Source organism: Symphodus melops (genome assembly GCF_947650265.1).
Source record: "Symphodus melops genome assembly, chromosome: 4".
NCBI classification, from domain to species: domain Eukaryota; kingdom Metazoa; phylum Chordata; class Actinopteri; order Labriformes; family Labridae; genus Symphodus; species Symphodus melops.
The window spans coordinates 13,738,583-13,757,304 of record NC_136694.1 but is presented as its reverse complement, the minus strand read 5'-3'; the positions used below and the strand labels follow the sequence as shown (position 1 = coordinate 13,757,304).

Sequence of the window (18,722 nt, the reverse complement as noted above, 5' to 3'; positions counted from 1 at the left end):
AAAGCACTTCATCTGTCAGCCAGGCCACAGCTCAATGTCTTTGGTCTGAGTCGAGGCCTTAGTGACTAACAAAAAAAAAAAAAAGAGTAGTAGCAGCTGAGTTGCCCAATGATTGCCTCTGGAGTTGGTGGAGACCAAAACTGAGCCACAAAGGGAGTGAATTTTGAAAGGAAATTTCAAATGGATGCCGTTTAAACAGCTTGTTCTGCCCCTTTCAGTTTGACAAACAAATTTGGCATACGACGTAATGTACAACAAAGAGAACTCATTACTATTTCTGACAGCGGACTGCTACAACGGGAAACTATGCTTCCTGATCCTGTATAAATCATTTACACGTGTTCTCCTTCTTTTTTCTTTGTCTATAACCAGTCTGTATTTTATAATCCTGTGTTCAGGCTTTTGTAACCTCAGAAACATAAAGTTGTTTTTCTGTGTTACCACTGCTGTGAATAAAACACTGAAACTTTCCGTGTAGGTTTTTCTCCCAGTGTAGTGTCAGACAGTGTGGTCCCATGCATGGTAAATTATACACTGCAGTGATTCTCACAAGATCCAGATGTATGCACTTGAGCATGTGATCCAGCCAGCACAACCTCTGAGAGTAGTGGAACAGATCAAACCATGCCTGTGGTCTCCTTACATTTAGTTTAAAAACACTACAAATAACAAGTGAAGTTTTGAAGCTGATACGTGACACATCTATATTTACATTTAGAGTCAGTGCCCTAATTTTGACAGACAGCTGTGAATGTCTCTGCCTACGGCTGTGAGTGTGACGCATTGCAGGCCTGATTGCATCTCCTCCACACAACAACTGAGGGCCAGAGAAGAAGAAGAACGGAGAGAATCTGAATGTGAAGACACCAGGTTTTTATTGTTTTCTGCTAATACAAATAGCACCCTGTTCCTGGATGTATCAGGTATCTCGATGTGTACTGCCTTCGATGGAGCTGCGGAGCTGTTGAGAATGTAACACAACTACAATCTTTTGTTTTAAGGTTCATTTGACGTTTTTTTTTTTTTTTTTAATACAGCTCAATTACGTATCTATAATATGAGGTTGTTTTCAAAAGTGTTCCACCTTGATCAATTGTACAATGTATACCTGGTGCCAACATCAAGTTACAATACAGAATAATACAGGGTGATATTTATTCAGAGGGAATGAAACATAAGGAGATAGCCTGAAGCACTGAGGGCAAAGTTTGACTTTAATCTCCCAGCTCTTGTTCTTTTTTTTTTTAAGTTTAACCATTACATTTGGTCAAACAAGACTATCGAGCCACCTGCTGAAAATGCAATGTTGCATGTAATGTAACCAGCAGCTCAACCATGTAATAATCAACCAACTAAGTCAATGGGAATGCATCGTTTGAAGGGCAAAATAAAGGCAGGCTAACTTTCCCATTGATGCACAATGTATGTAAGCATGAATGACGTTAATTTGTTCACCGTGAAATCACTTTCCTTTAACTTGATTGTTATATATAGTCATGGTGACTCTAACACCACTCTCCACACTGACATTTAGATCCACATATCTGCAGACTGGGATAACTGTCACATGTCAAAAACTCTGCAGACCCCGTTTACAGCTTCAGGCTTAATGGTACCATGGTCACCATGTCGATGAAATCACCATCTTCTTCTGCCTGCTCAAAACTAGATACCATTTTAGCATTACATTGAGAAATCCTTCAATCTCTTCTGAGAGAAAAGAAAAGAACATTTCCACAGTTTCAAAATAAATATTTGGGTTGAGTTAAAATGTCTCTTAAAATGTTATTTTAATAAAAAACACTTTATGGAAAGCATATCTAAATTGAACTCTAATACAGTATGTGTACAGTGTAAGACTTAACTGAAGAAGTTCACGACCTAATGATCTAATTTCACTTATCACTGTTTGGACCTAACAACTTATTCAATAAAAATAATGTTGTGCTAGGACCTTTTGTGACCTGACTGCTCATATAATGGGCTGAAGAATTATTGGTAGCACTTACTGTACTGTACTGTACTGTACTGTACTGTACTTAATGTACCTTAATGTGTGACTTGCAAAAAAAAAAAAAAAACCTCTCAAAAGATGCTGTAGCTGCATCTGCACTTTCAGCTTTTCTTACTTCATCAATTTTTGATCAGGTCTGCAAAAGTGCCTCATGTGTTTAAAGAGGTTAAAATACGACTTTTCCTTACACTAAAAACGGATTTAAAAGGAGATCTGACTGAATAGGCTCCATTAGAAAACACAAGAGAGTGCATTCAGTTGTTGTAAAGAAAGTTTAATTTGATTATAATGGAAATGACACATTTTACCCTGAGATTCTGTTTTAAGCATATGCAGATAAATGGACTGAAACTGGGTGCACCTAATTAGATTAAACGCATACTGTATGCTGCAAGCTTCATTCTTCATTCAACGCAGGTGGAGCAGGTTCCTACTTTAACTAACTCAGCTCTTTTAATGGAGTCGGAGAAACCCTACACATTAGCATGCAAAAGATCTTATATAAATGTGTATATTTAAATGTGGTTTAAATATTAAAAGTGGTTTCAAAAGTGATATTATTGTTATTTTTTCCAAATTAATTCCTCAAAAACATGGCAGCTTTTCATGTGGGTCTAAGGTTCAATAAAAAACCCACACAAAGTGAGAGAGAGTGAAAAATAGAGGAAGGCATTATTACAGTAATCTACACCAGAGTGATGGGACCATGAATCAAGCGCTGAAGAAAATAAGCTCAACTGTAGTGAAGCCGCCTTCACCCCATTGCTTTCTCATTCCTGCTCTCCTTTTTTTTTTTGTGTGTGTGTGTGTGTGCCCCTCCCCCACTCTACACCCCCCCCCCCCCCCCCCCCCCTTCTCTCCATAAGCTATCACCTAGCTGGATGCTGTCTCCATGGCGATTCTTCTGAGTCTTCTTGACAAGGTCACCTTCACCAGAATAAGAGAGACACAACCCAGAGAAGAATGAGAAGGGAACAAAGAGAGGAAATGTCAAAGTTTAAGACAAAGATCTTGAGTGTGAGGGATGAGAGGGAAGAAAAACGATGGGTTGGGTTTTTGAGGGAAAGCGAGAGAGAGAGAAAGAGAGAGATTTGTCATGAGAGAGGGGAAAAAGAGGGAAAAAAGAGGGCAGAGTGGGGGGAGGGGTACATAAACAGGAAACTGCTCAATGTGAACCTCCCTCTTGTGTCGAGAATAAAGATGTTTAGTTAACGCAGCATGCAAAGACACACAGCTCTACTCTCTCAAAGTGTCTCTTCATTTTTGCAGTATGCCCACGTGGGATGGATAGAGTCTATTTGAGATCTACGCTGTATGTTCTAACATACATCAAACAGAAGAGAAGAGGGTAGGAACATACAATCAAAGCTCCCAGGACTTTTTCTTACTGTTTGTTCCAAAGGTCAGAACTGAACTGGGGAGACAAAGGCATGAAACTTTGCTTGTCCCTTCACTTGGAACAAGGTACAAACCTGCAAGTCAAGGAGCTGGTTTCACTGGACTCTTTAAAGGTGGTTGTGAATAAAGTACATCTGGCTGTCGATGTTCTGCCTGATATAGTTTTGATTGCGGTTGCTCTGGATTAACATTTGCTGGTTTCATTCGACATGTCGATGTATGGCAGTCATGCATCTTGTATTACATTTGCTCTATGTACTGCTGTTCATAGTTTGTCAGGAACTTTGTGAAGCACACGGCTGCCTGTCTTGGCCAGGACATTCATGAAAAGGAGATTTATATCCCATTGAGGTTCGTCTGTTTAAATGGAGGTTAAAGTAAAAAAAATAGTCAAATGCACTCGCTTGCTTTGGATGAAGCTCCACTTCACCTGGATGCATGTGAAGAAGCCAGCTGGCTGTGGGGACAGCATGCTTTTCAAACACTCATACACTCCACCATTCCTCCTGATTCGCTTCACCCCAGCTCACCTCCATCTGCTGTATCATACTGGTCCCTCCTTGCCAAAGTCCACCCACTCTGACTTTCTCCCTAACGGCAGCCCTGGTCTGGACCCCCTGCAGAGTGTTGCTGGAGGCGGTCTTCCCTCGGGGTCATCAATATTTCAGACTCTCTCAGCGCTCTCGCTCATGGGGGTACACGGGTTGCTGATGGAGAGACAGAGCAGGACGGGAAAAAGGAAAAAGGTTAGAGCTGGAGACTGATGTGAGGAGGGGCAGGTATGACATCCTGGACGGATTGAGTTATGTTGTGATTTATGGAGAGGTAGGAACATGGAGAGGAGAAAATGATAGTTTGAATAATGTACGAATGCAAGAAAGAGGAAAGGATGAGAACAAAAAAAAAAAGCTCCATTGAGAAAAAAAAAAGCTCTTGAAAATTGGTGGAGATATACATTTCCCCGTTGTGTGTGTTGATGGATGTTGCAGGACTTCTCAGGTTTATTACTATGGCTGTATTGCATCATAAACTTGAGAGTTAATCAGAGAGAGAAAGAGGGAAAAAACGGTGATGATGGTAACGATCTGTGTATTTATGACTCAGAAAATCCATTTGCTTGAGGAGGACATTTAGCAGTTAATTATCTATTGAAAACGAGGCAACAGCATACAATTCACAGATGACAATACAGAAGGGAAAAAGGGCCAGAGACAGATGGAGAAAAAAAAGTGCACGTCTGGATGGATGGATGGATGGATGGATGAAGAGGAGTTTCAACAGACACAGATGCATGTCTCTGTCTGCACATGACAGAGACTCCCCCTGCCCTCCCGCTTCCCTCCTCACCCCCTTGTCCTTTTGTCTCAGTGTGAAAGAGCGACACTAGCCAACTGTTGCTACGACTGCAGCTGTTGCCACAATGCTGGTTATTAGGGGTCGTTTCCATAGCGAGGATTTTCCCGGGGGGGCAATCAAGAGGGAAGACATCGCACCCACAGCGGCGGTCGATACGTTGGGGTTGTTAATGGGTGTAATATCAGAGAAGGCACAGTGGTTGAGTTATACGTCATTATCCAATAAGATGTTTGCATTGATTAGAGATTAAAAGTGATCTTTACTGACCTATGAGCTCATAAAATGTGAACATGTAGTCACAGAGACGGTCCTTTCTTCCAGGTTTACAGTTAAACCACAGACTGAGACCTTCAGGCAATAAACTTCATGGAAGCCTGTCGACCCTCAGCTGAACTCTGCAAATTAAAAGTCGGATAACTTTCACACGTGTTTTTCAACAAACACAAAAATATAGTGAGAACTTGCAGATCAGGTCAAAATATGACAAGCATGCTTAGCCATACCAGCAGCTCATGTCAGGATGTACTTAAGGCACAGCAGGAGAAACTGCTAACATCAGCATGCTAATGTGTGCTGACTTGCAATTAACATAAAGAACAGATTAAATTACACAAGTATTGAGTAAAAAAATAAAACGATTAGGATGAAAAAAAAAATACAATAAATGCTGAACGAGTGTATAAAAATGTTTGGAAATCCATTGTTGACAAAGTAAGATATGTCTTTTTTTTGGCACGAGATGAAAAGGTGACCCTGCAGTGTCACTTAAGGCAATAAAACAAAAACGCCTGAGCTAAATTTCTTACAAAATCAATTCAATTCAGAATAGAATATAAGTCAGTTTACCATTTACAAAGATTGTTATTCAGTATGGCAGGGAACTCCGTCGGGAGAGTGAGGCAGGCTGCAGGCATATGTAAGCTACTGGTATCCTCTGATCCACAAACCTCCTGCAGTACTGTTTCATTTTGGGGGTTTTTTAGTCCCACCTGTTGCACTCTGTGTTCCTTGGCATGGGCTCACAGTTTACTAACTTGCATCAGAAGGTAACTTCTGTCCTCCAGCTCCCATACAAGTTACTGCCCCCTTTTCACTCACCTGTTCAGTCGCCATCAGCAGTTTTTCCTCTGTGTACTCCATAAAAGCATCTTCACTTACTGTAAATATTTATACACTTAAATCATAGATTTTTAGGTCTGTCTTTCTTAAGATTAGCTAAATATGTGGTCAAGGTGTTGTAATACACTTACTACTGACAAACACGTCACACAACCCTGCTTCATAAAAATCTGAACAAATGTCGCTTCCTCTGCTGTACCCTTCTCCAATAAATTATGAAAAATCTGGTTAAGGGACATTTTGTTCGGATGACTACGCAAAACTTTTTGCATACCACTCTCACTCCACAGTGTCACCGTATGTCGGCAAAGCTGGACTAGTTTAAGAAGGAAAGTATGCCACAGTCGACTTATAGAGGACAAGAAGTGGAGCATGAAGTAGAGCAGGAAAGTAGCACTCACAGAGGAAAGCTAAACTAACCAAAGTGAGTCTTTTCCCCCTGGAATCAGCTACACTTTTTACTGTTACAATCACGGGTCACAACAACAGGGGTAACGAAACACTGTTATAAGAAAAATAATTACTGGCTAACTTTTGAGCTGGACTTCATGTCAGGCAAAATTCGTTCTGTTGTTTTGAGGGAATATGTTTTGCTGATGTCAAACAGTTGTTATAATAATGTAGCACAGAGTGTGTGTGCGTGCGTGTGTGTGTGAGATGTTGACATCTAATAATGTACCACCCTCTAACACAAAGGCTTCAGCCTGAAGTTTCTACACTGCTCTTCGAAACATCTTTTAAAAATGACGGACTTTTCATTTTCCCTCCGATACATGCGTGGTCTTATTAAACATTTCCTCCATTTTGCTCTTGACGGCTTTTTAGCTTTCCCTCACTAATATTGAAGGAAAGAGATATTGGCTGAATACACTTGATATTTATTTCTCTGAAAATAGACCTCAATTTCTTGGTGTTTTAGTCAAAGGTTGCTTCTTTGTGCTTTTTGTAGGATGAGTGTGAAAAAGAAAAAGAAAAAAGCATGACTAAGTAACAGAGTTGAATATTCTGTTAGCTGCCTGGTCAGTCAGATCAAAAGCAGGATTCTGAATGATCAACTTTGAGTGTTAGCCGGAGAGAAAATCAGACAGATGAAAAGAGAGGGTTGCAGAGGGTTTAAAAGAAAAACCACGAGACAGAGTGTCAAAACAAAGATGTCGGCGGGTTAACAGAAGGAGAAAGGAGAGATGAATGGGAGATGACGGGGTCGAGTGGCAGAGGGGCAGCGGAGAGGCTGTGGGGCCTGTAGTAAGACAGTCAGAGTGGCTGCTTCAGACAGTGGAAAGTGTGTCACAGGAGAGCTAATGCACAAAGCTAATGTTTTATGAGCCAGAATGAAGGGTTTAGCTATTACACTGGAAAAACAGGCCTGCAGTCAAACTGTGCTGTAAGGGTCTCTAATCACTAAATGCTGCTCAGTCAGAAGAGAGGGGGCTTGTCCTCAGACCACCCTAAAAGCAGCAGAGTTTGAAAAGGGCCCAAATTCAGATACAACAAAAACAAGATATAGCACTTTCTAGAATCAATACAGTATTGGCAGAGGGAGTTATTGATTCACTGTTACTTAAGAAGAATCCTTTCACAGCATAATGCCCTGAACGTAAAGCTACCAAATAAACAGATCCCCATCAAAACACATTAAAAAGCCTTTTTTCATCTAAACATCATCATGGTGAGTGCTATAGCTCATAAAACACGAGCAAAGCCTTCATCAGTCAAACTTTTCTGATTTCAAACTTACCCCCCAAAAAACAACAAAAAACTAAACTACTTCATACTATAGGATTTTATAACAATTCAAGTGCAACAGAATTTACCAGAAATGTTTCTTCCAGTTGACACAGTATCACATTGTATCGCAATGTAGCTAACTGCAAAAAGCCAATACTAGCTTCAGGTTCAGCTTAGCTTATTTGTACCGACATCCATCAAAACACATCGATGACAAGACAAATGGAACAATGAACACAACACATAAGAGAGGTCTACTAGCTCGCATAAACACTTATTCGCTCCATGTAAAACAGACATAGGGGCTCTGTTGATACATCTGGCACAACAGTGCATTTAAATGCTTTAAGACCTAGGTGTAAGATATTTACTGAATTAAATCATAATCATGAAATCACATCCCAAATGGGACACCAGTGTAAATCACTGTGTCAGTGAGAGTCTACTTCGTTAGATTTTTATAAGATGTTGATCTTTTGTTTATTTTCTGCTGTTTGTAATAAAAATAAGCCTCATTACTGCTCCACAGACACATTCAGTGATGGCTGCAGGCTCAGTGCAAATGATGCTTCAGGCGACACTTTGTGTCCCAACAGATACATTGTTGTATTTGATTTTAATGAGAACTTCGCACTTAAGTAAAGACAGAGCTTTAATATCAATGCTTAAAGAGAGCTGAACCACAACCACATATTCAGATCCTTAAAAAGACATTGAGGAGTAATTGGTGCACTTAAACCAATTCGCACACATCAGCATGAAAACACAAACATGGATAACAACAGGCAAATGAAACGTGTACTCAGACTTCACAGTGATGCTATGGGCTGTATATGAGGTCAGATATTTAGCCTCCACCACAGGAGTCACGTATTCTCGAAACCAGCTGAGTTCAAGCTGTGGTCACTGAAGGTCACCGATCAGTCAGGGATTGACCAATAAGCATCCAGTTATGGTCACGACAGTTCACCATGTGGAGATAAGAAAACTAGACCTCTTCGAGTAGAACTTAAAACAATCCAAAAGGCCAACTGGGTGGGACACTCCTAAAAGCTTGACTCAGTAGAACCCAATGTTACGGTTTTTCTTTATTTTTGTCTCATGACAACTGACATAACAACTTCAAGGCAGATACACTTTTTGAAATTTTCTTTAGGTCCTGACAGAAATTAATAACTCATGTGCTCTGAAAAAACAAAAGAAGAAAATCCATCATCTGCAGCAGCTGTAAGCATGTAAAACCTTATATGACAGTGCAGAATGTACAATAGTCTTCCTCAGGAAATGACTGGTTGGATATGTGTGTTTGTGTCACCCTGACATTTGTCACTAGAAATGGTCTCACCAGGCTGCAGTGCATGTGTCCTATGATATTTAACGACAGCAGCATCAGAAAAGCAGGCTCTGTTGTGTGTTGTCTTTTGTGGATATTTGCTGTTAGAATGCTCCCATGTATCACCATGAAAGGTTTCTATGATAGAAATTGTGTTTTTGGAGACACCAGCTTTTCTTAGTTAAGTTTTTTTTTCTCGCAGCACTCTAATCCCTGCTTTCTGTTTGTCCTCTGGGTATAAATGTGTTTAAATCGACGAACAAAAAGAGGGCTACCGGTTGTTGCAAAAAAAACAAAAAACTGAGTTATATCTGAAAATCACATGGTTGAAGTGGGAAAGTCTTCCTGCTGATTAATTGTATTGTATTGTGGAGTTTTACAGCCTCTGGAAACATTTTTCTAATCTAATCTTTAGCTTGTAATTAAAACACTTTATCTCACAAGATGTGCCCGTTTGCCTATCTCACAAAAGCTAATTGATTTCATAATCTTAGAAAAAGTTTTGAGGACAATAAGCAGTTTCGAAGAGAATGACGCATACTATAAAAGTGCTATAATTATGTTCAGTTTTTACAAATCAGTCACAGCTTTATGGAAGACATAACATGCTCGTTGTGAGATGTGTACAGTTTGCTGTGTCGGTTGAAGCAGACTTTGGTGTTTTGTGTTACAGGATTTCTCCCTCTCTGCACCGGCTGTTTTCTGACCTGAGGAAGAAACTCCTCAGACGTCCAATAAGGTACAGTGCATGTGGACTTGTGTTTTCCTCCCACCCTCAGGACTGATATATTTTTTAATGCCTTCGTTAAATTTTTTTCCACTCGGTTGTGAAAGGGGGCTGAAAATGCCAAGCTAATGAGACAGTGGCCGGCTTGATGTCTTGCTGGATATATAGAAGCGACTGAACCTCCAGGAGGATCAGCTAATGGGCTGCAGAAAGACAGCATGCCTTGACCTTGTCTGGCAGATCCTCAAGGCAGATAGTCCGAGCGTGGCTGTCAAAGTGAAAAAGTCTGAAGCTGTGGGAGGAAGAACTTGTCCTTTGTGCGGATGATAAATCTTCTTTGCTGAGGCCAAAAACTGATCGGGATAGAAATATCATTGTTTCTGATGTTTAATAGTTTGAATGTAGGAGCAGTGAGTCTGCCATTGTTGTGTCATTTCATGGATAAAAGGGCACATTTTGTCACGCAGATGCACACACACAGTGTTGCCCGCAGAGCACTGATGGAACATGGTTGCCATGCTCTGCATTGTGAGTGTCCTCCACGGGCTTCCCTGAGGTACAACAGTGGGCTCTTTGATTTCACACTGGATTAATTTCACTCTGAGCTAAACCTCCCCTGATACAATCCATAGAAGCTAACTGCTGCTTATGTTGAGGATTAGAAAAACCTTGCAAAAGAGCAAGCTTTACAGATGCAAGCAAAAAAAAATATCTTAAATTATGTCTATTTTTAACAATTAGTTTTGCTTTTTTTCCCCAAATGAAACAGGGGAACAAGAGATAGGAGGAGCTGAGACTTTGTACCTTGCTGCTAAACATGTAGGTGACACCCAAAGTACCTCCTTGATTTTGTGGTCAAAGAAATAGATCAATACCTTTTCTGCAGCTGTGACATTAGTGATTTTTTGCTCCACTGAGCAGCTCGGAGCTCTTACAAAACAGTAATCCATTCATCAGAGTCGACTAAAAACCTTAAAGAGAGAAATGTCTAAAGTCAACCTTTTCTTAGCATTCTGACATATTGATTGGGTCGATATCGAGCTAACTAAAGGTGGATTGTAGAAATAAATCAAACATGGACAAGTACCTGAGCACATTTGAGGTCCCTGTGTCCACCAATCCACTGTTCTGACCCGTTTTCTATTCAAAGGCAATGCAGTTCATGCTTTCTGCCTTCAGCGTCCTAACCTTAAAAAACACGTGCAGTATCAGCTGGGTTTTTGTCACGGCAACTTCAGGAACACTTAACTTTGACCAATCAAAATCAAGAAGGGGCAGGACATCTACTTTGTCAACAACAATGAAGAAGGACGAACGAACCAGACTCGTCTTTTCGAGGGTATTCTAAGGTGTAAAGGTGTTGTTGTTTTTTTAAATATCTTATAGGTGGAATAAAATATATGAATAATAATGGATCTCTTTCACAAATATGTGCAGATAAATGTTCTTACTGCTAAATCAACGTCGGGACGGCAGAAGTTTTTAGGAGAATAACATAGTTGCAGCAGTTGTACGTGCATTGGCAGTCGGAATCAGCTAGCATCAGTCACTCGTCACAATCCTCCAACATGTTGTGACGATCTGATGCGCTCTCTTCTAAAAGGCACCGGCTGCAGTATCTTTTAGCAAGGCTGAACCTTTACACTCTCCGATAAAAAGAAAAAGATGTTATCCGTCTGTTTGTGTTGCCTGTATAAAAAAAAAAAAGAAATCAGGTCCGATTCGGCCAAAGCTCCAGCCTGTGTCATTTTATTTGCGGTGTCATCTTCCTCACTCCGCTTCGCATTCAGAAATCAACAGTAGAAACTTCAAACTCATCACACACTCCGGGTCTTCAACTGCACAGCCAGAGGCCGCCCTTCCATACACTTCTATCTGTCCTCGGAGCTCTCACAGGCGGACAAACTCATCACACACTCCTGCTCTCAGGCAGTGTCTGTCGTTTGTAAGATGGAGAATGAGACACACAGACCTCCTCTGTCCGAGTACGCGAGGGAGACCGAGCTACAGGCTACTGGTGCTTTTCGCCTGACGCCTTTCTCTCCTCTCTGTTTTCATCCTGTAGGGTTGCCAACCCCACATAAGCAGGTACATCCCATATTTCTAAATAGATTGATTTGTTCCGAGCAGTACGCTCCATGTGCCACGTTGACGTTTCTTGTATCATTAGAGGACACTTAATCAGATCAGATCTTGATCAGATCATCAGACAGCCAGCATGCACTGATCACGTCCCTCAAGTGACAAATAGTAGTCCCTCAGATAGCTTCTAAAGCCTCGAAAGTGCTGAAATAAGTTGTGTTCCTGGAAAGTTAGCGTAAGTCGCCTTGTGGCGCACACGTGTTATTGAAAAACACGGATAAAGCGTCAAAAAGACGAAAAGACACTGCAGCAAAAGCAAACAAAGACGATGTGGATGGAGCTCTTTATGCCTTCTGGACGTTTCAATGGGAGACAGAGGTGAGCCTCACACAGCACGCTGCTACAGAGATGTATGAGAAGGCAAGCTGAGCAGGAGGTGCAGTGTGTCTACTGGTGCATTTTCTGTGGCAGAATCCTGCATGAAGCTGTCAAGGGCAATAAGAAACAGACATGACAAAGGCGACAAAGTGAGTCATGCCTCTCTTTTGGAAACCTTTTATTTATTTTTTTGCTATTTTCATTGATCGGCTCCAAACTGTGATTCATCCTTCTCCTTCATGTTAAAGTCTAAGCTATTGGAGGAGTCCAGGGACTGTCAGAGGTCAATAAGGGGGTTCCAAGTTAAGACTGGAATAATTGGTTTTCACGATGGCAGAATGGGACACTATTGGTCAGGGTTTCACTTTCTGTCATAGAAATATCAACAATTATTCTCAGGTGGAGGTGAGTGGCATCGTTCGTTATGGAAGGGAAGAAAGTAAGTTTATGTCAGAAACTCATCTTGCATATTACACTACATTCATACATCATACCCACAATGCTGTGGCACCAAACTAGATATTCTGTCCCTGTTTTGGAACAGAAGAAGTTGCCAACCCAAGCTGTCACTCTCTCTGGACTCAAAAAGCTGTTGTCCAGTTTAGAGTCAATAAATTGTGCCAATGATAACGACTCTAACGTACAAAAGGCTTGTTATGTTTGTTTTCATTATCAGAGTAAAAAACACACATCTCGACTCCCTCAGTTAAATCTGCTAAGACAAAATGAACAAACGCATTTCCTCTGAGCAAAGCGACAAGTCTTTTGTTAACCTACAAGGACACTTGGCGTGCCTCCTGAGTGCCCTTAAGTACTCTCAGAGGAGTTAAACCAGCATTGTACTTCTTGTTTACTGCCGTTAATATTGTGTTTATGTAAATGTTTGACATATCAGTGGCCTTGAGAAGCTTCACATTGCAACTAATTTCAAGAATCAGTTTATAAGATATTTAAAAAGGTGTGTATTCTGAGTTGTGGATTGTTAAATGTTAATGGTAGCATTCCATACAAATAAGACAATGAATTAGAAAATCATGATTATGATCATTTAAACCGAACATGCTTATTATGCCGTCTTAAAGTAAGTGTCTTTATCTTGGCTTGTTTACGTAAAGACTGGTCCACATACTCACAAACAGTCAGGGCTGAAGGTGTGTTTGTAATTATACAGGAGAAGCTTCTTTGCTTAAGCTCTTAAAATGTTAGGGTTTTTAAACTGAGGCCAGGTGACATATCAACATTTATTATTTTTCCACTTCAGAGAACCTCCTGTACTTTGCTCTGGCTACCGGGGGCATTCACGTCTCTAACAAGATGTCATTATCATAGATTTGGTGAATCTGTTCACAACTATCCATCAGTAAATGTCATAGAGGCTGGCTGTCCCCAAAGCTCTGATCCCATTGGCGTCATTCAGCCAATAATCAATTTCCTTTTTTTCTCCGCGTCCTGAGAGTCTATGTGTTGTGTTTTATCCAAAATAAATGTATAGAAGTTTGTTGCTTTACAGTGTTAGTGATGAGGTAGAGCTACCACTGTGATTTGATCTCTGAAAAAATTCTAATTAATTAACAATTATTATTTGTAGAGCAAGTCATCAAAATGTAATCGGCCTAATCATTTCTACAGTGTGATATGGTGCATTGGGATTTTGACTTAATAGGGACAGGAATACTTTTAATTCGATGTCAACGTTTCTACAGAATTGCTCTTCTTATTCTAAACTGCAGTTGATGAAAATTGCTTTTCTCTCAGGCGAACTCTTTCTTTGTTGAATTGGTTCTAATGAAGTTGCAGCACGACTCCTTCTCAGACGAGAAACTTTGATGAAACGTTTCTCTGGGGAAAACGACGAATTTCTGACCACATTGGAAAAATGGTAATTACAGAACGCAATGCTTAATTTTGTACAAATTCTGTTTATTTGATGGATAGCCCCTGGAGATGATCCATCTCATCTTCAAGGGGGTCCAACACAAACAAACAGCAGTACTGTTTAATACAGACACAGTTGCATACAGTACACACACATAAAGGCTGTCACTCAGCCATCCCACCCGTAACGCCACAGCACCCTCACCAAACCATCAGAGGTAGAAACACATGGCATATCATACAATCTAGAAAAGACACATTATTAAAGTAGCAAGATGGCATTACCATTAGAAGCAGGAGCAGGATTCTTTTTAAGATAGCTAATTGTGCAAAATCTTAAAAAGGTGAAGTGAGTTTATTGTTTGTAGGTAGATTGTTCCAGTCTGAAGGAGCTTTATACTTAGATGCTCATCTGCCAATTTCTTTGTTGGTTTTGGGAACAAAAAAAAAAGTCTGCTGAGTATGTCTTAAAGAGAATAAGGAATGTGAAGCTGCCGAAGAACAACAATGATGTGCATTACCATATTTGAATAAAACCGTAAAAGGCTTATTCATTTCATATATCTGACAAGATGTGTGTGTGTGTGTGTGTGTGTGTGTGTGTGTGTGTGTGTGTGTGCGTGTGTGTGTGCGTGTGTACACAGTGTCCAGTTTGTGTAGGCATTGCATTAACATGGTTAATCCCCTGCATGGCTTAAAGGATCCAAATCCTGACCAAAGCTTTAAAGCTCCTGCCTTTTCATTTCTGTCTCTTTCTGAGTGTGTGAGTGTGTGTGTGTGTGTGTGTGTGTGTGTGTGTGTGTGTGTATGTGTGTGTGTTTAACCTTTCTTTCCATCAGTACGTGATGTAAACCACAGTGCTACTGTATTGTACCTTCTGTATAATTTGCAAATCTGCTTGTAGTGCTGACAGTACAACAGCTTCACACTTAAACTGCACCCGATGTTCGCTGTATTCATAATTTAACATTTCATGTTGGAAAGTCTCAAAATGGTATTTGGCCAATTATAATTATTTGATTCAAGTTGTAAATTAGGCTGCACAGCGGTGCAGTGGTTGGCATCGTCTCCACACAGCAAGAAGGTTCATTTAGATAAATTACCTGTACTGTAAGTGAGAGGGAGGACTCTGACGTCAAATCAGAATGAGGGCGACATGAGGACCATGTCACCCTCCCTCACCACCAAGTGGCCCCGATTGGGACAAGCAGTACAGATAATGGTTGGATTGATGGAAGTTATGAATGATACCACTATGTCTTGTGTAATGCCTAAAAAAATCAAACAGTCACTTTAGACATCATTGGCTTGGTGCTTAGAACAGGTCCTGTATGATTCAATAACTTACACACTTAAACAACATTTATGACAACTGTGCTCAGAGTTCAATCGAAGGGCAGTTTGGAAGTGTTGATTAATATCAAAGAAAGTGCTGTTGGTTGAAATCAAAATGTTTAAGGCCTGTCAAAAGCAGCTCTCTGATCCTTTGTTTCCTGGATTCTGAATGATAATTTGCATGTTTGGGAGATGTCAAGCTGTCATGTCAGTTTAACAATGACATTAATATTCTGTTTGGAGGCTGCCCCACATGAATTATACATAAATGTGTTATTTGTTTGGAGACGATGGTGCCTACTTTATGTGAATTTCAAACTGATTAATGCATTTAAACCGGAAGGAATGTTAATGTAGTTTATAAATGAACACTGTAAAACAGAGCGTCAGATGAACATACTGCACTGAGCTCTGACTTCAGCTTCTCTAAGTTTGGATGTGATTCATAGCATAATACCTGGACAAACACACACTCGTCTTTACTTTATTATGATCATCATAGATTTTGTGTTTTTCTTGCTTACACGTCATCTCCCTTTTGGACGCCTCACTGCGGTTGCCAATTTCAGTGATTTTTCTTAAGTGATAGTTGAACAATCAATAATCGATTAATCATTATTAGCAATAAAATGCACAACTTTTTCAATGTTGTCACTCTTTTAAGCGTAGGACCGTCCTTATTTAACGACGCTGCGAACAAAACAACGCCAATCAGGCACTAATGCCGTTTCCAGACCAACAAGACTGACCCAACATAAAGTTCTTTATTAAGGAGAAATAAGACCAGGTGAGCCTCTTAGCAATACACTAATGCTTCTGCCTTGTAGGCAAATTAACACATTGACACGTTCAGGAGTGAGTTGTCATAAAATACTCTACTCACCATAATATATGAACAACCGAGTCAATCACTTTTTTTTTAGAAAGAGTGTGAAGAAAGTGACGCCCTCTTTTGGTATAAAATGGTATTACATGTGACATTAACATCACTACTCCTCATCTTTCACATTATGCCATAACACAAGCAATATATGATATAAAGATACTGGACTGGCCTTTTTTAGTCTTTCACTGAAATGTGACTTTTTAATCTTCTTAGCAAGAAAGCCCCACACTTACACATTTCCAATTCAAAATGTACTACAGAACGCTCCTCTTATTCGAACCCAAAGAAAGCTTCAAAAAACAAGTTGCTAGTAATTCACCCATCCATAAATCCACAGGTTCTGTTCATGTTTTTTCATGAAGGACGTGATAAGAATAGTAAGACACTGAACACTGCAAAGGGCTATTTTCTGCTCCTCTCCACTGTGTTGAACAGTGAAAATTAAAAATTTAATTCTGTTCCATTCCTCCATCTTTTTTCATTATAAATGTCTCACTTGGAAAGTGTTTCTCAGACTAAAATGAATATGGGGCTAAACGTGACTATTATTAACATGTGGGTTCTATTTTAATAACCTTGTGACCAATTACTGCAGGTCTTCAATATCCAGTATCACACTATGCAACTTAATTAATGTGACAGAGACAGATGCATTAATTTCTCACACATGAGTTCATTACAGATAATATTTAAAGAGAGAAAGTATATTGTAACATTTACTGTAGCTCGGAGGTCATTGAGAAAAGGGCTTTATAAAATATCCAGTTTAACTGTGGGCATATAGCATACTGTAGTGGAATGTACTGTACATCATTATTTTCATAATGCAAAAACAATTAAATCCAAAGTACAGGTCCAATATTTATTGTTGTGGACAGATATCTGTATTTCATGCATGCTTGTAAGTGTTAAATGAAATTCTGCAAATGACATGGGCACAATCTTGAGATAATTTCAAGGTCCCTGATGAAGTTCTAATGTGAAGGTCATTTTCTCACTTGGGTAATTTATTTATAAGCTCGGCCTAATCTGCCACAGTTGGTGACTTTTATGGATGTTCCCCCACAACATGCCGGCTCTACCTGTTATATCTCAGCATGGTCATGGAAGAGAAGTTACATTACACATTGAAATGTATTCTTATGCATAAACAGCTGTTGCAACTGCCCTATAAGATGCCCTGAGAACAGTAATTGAAATCTACATCAGATGCACTTGAATCCCAATGAAGGTGGTGTTTTTCACAGACATGTGTTCCTGCTTTTGTCGTGACACCTGACTCACCCCAAAATGCATAATTCAACAAGCTGTATGTGTTTTGTGGCTCATACTGGCATAACGTCGTGGAGGAAAGTACTGTGATTTAACAACTGAGAAAAACAGACACCAACTGTTTCCTCTCTGAGCCTGTCTGTATGACATCTCCTCCCTACAAACACTTTCCTCCCTTCTTTAGAGTGATAAATACTGGCCCCTGTCTTTATATCTACTGACTGCTCTGTATTTCCCCTTTCAATCTGCGGGGCCATCTGCTCCCCCGTCCCCGTGTCTGACTGCAGTATCTTTGCTCTCTGAATCCATTTGACAAGATTACAGAGTGAACCTCAGACAGATATAAGCTGCTCATTTTGATAGGGATCTGTGGGAGGAGGTAAGTTCAGTGCTGGGCATGAGCAGATGAGCTGGCATTTCAGTTGAACAATGACAAACCACCTGGTCAACTGGCAGGATCATAGACAACAAAACAACAACAACAATAATAATAATAATGTTTGACCTACATTAAGTTAATGATTACTCAGAGAAAAAAAAAAAATCCTTATCATTCTGATTTGACGTCAGAGTTTCTAAATGTAATCCCTATGTATCTTCTTCTATCAGATCAGGTCACAGACACATTGGAAACAGCCAGCTTGCTGGATGAACGTCACCGTCCTGAACTGTAGTGAGATTAACATGGTCCCAGGTGGAGTCCCAGAGAGGAAAGCTAACTGGGACGAGGTCTACTGGGGTTCGTGAAATGAACAGTGGAGAACATGTGGGTAAATTATAACTATGGTTTAAGAGCTTTCTCTACAATTGTTTCAAGGAAAATAAACAGAGCTCTGATCAGAAACAGTATGGATAACCAATTGGCCAGCAAAGAAATTAACCCTGGCTCAAACAGCAGTCCAAATACTACGTAGGCTACGGGCTGAAAACACAATATGGAAGCATTGATTTAGGCTTTTGTATTCACCGTATAGTGACCTGATGCAAGGAGAACTAATTCTAGTGCAATTTACTGGTCAATACTCATACAATTCACGTTTTGTTTAAATGGGGTTGGAAATCACTTAGTCAAGTATCCTTCATTATATTTTGAGTACTGCTTTGACACAACTAATAGTCAATATGTGCAGACACTGTTGTGTCACATCAGTTGTGTCCTACATGAAATATTTGAAAGCAGTCATTTCAATCACACTCCGTCTGTTGCCTTATAGCTTGT

At 40.1% G+C, this 18,722-nt stretch overlaps 1 protein-coding gene across 3 annotated transcripts in view; it reads left to right on the top strand.

Annotated features, from left to right (window-relative positions):
- The window catches only part of dlgap4b (discs, large homolog-associated protein 4b), a 108,473-nt gene that overhangs the window by 24,233 nt on the left and 65,518 nt on the right, over positions 1 to 18,722 (top strand). For all 3 annotated transcript variants that reach the window (XM_079342279.1, XM_079342278.1, XM_079342277.1), the window contains exon 2: positions 9,622 to 9,687. The gene's annotated coding sequence lies outside the window, so the exon portion shown is untranslated. The remainder of the gene's footprint in view (positions 1 to 9,621; positions 9,688 to 18,722) is intronic.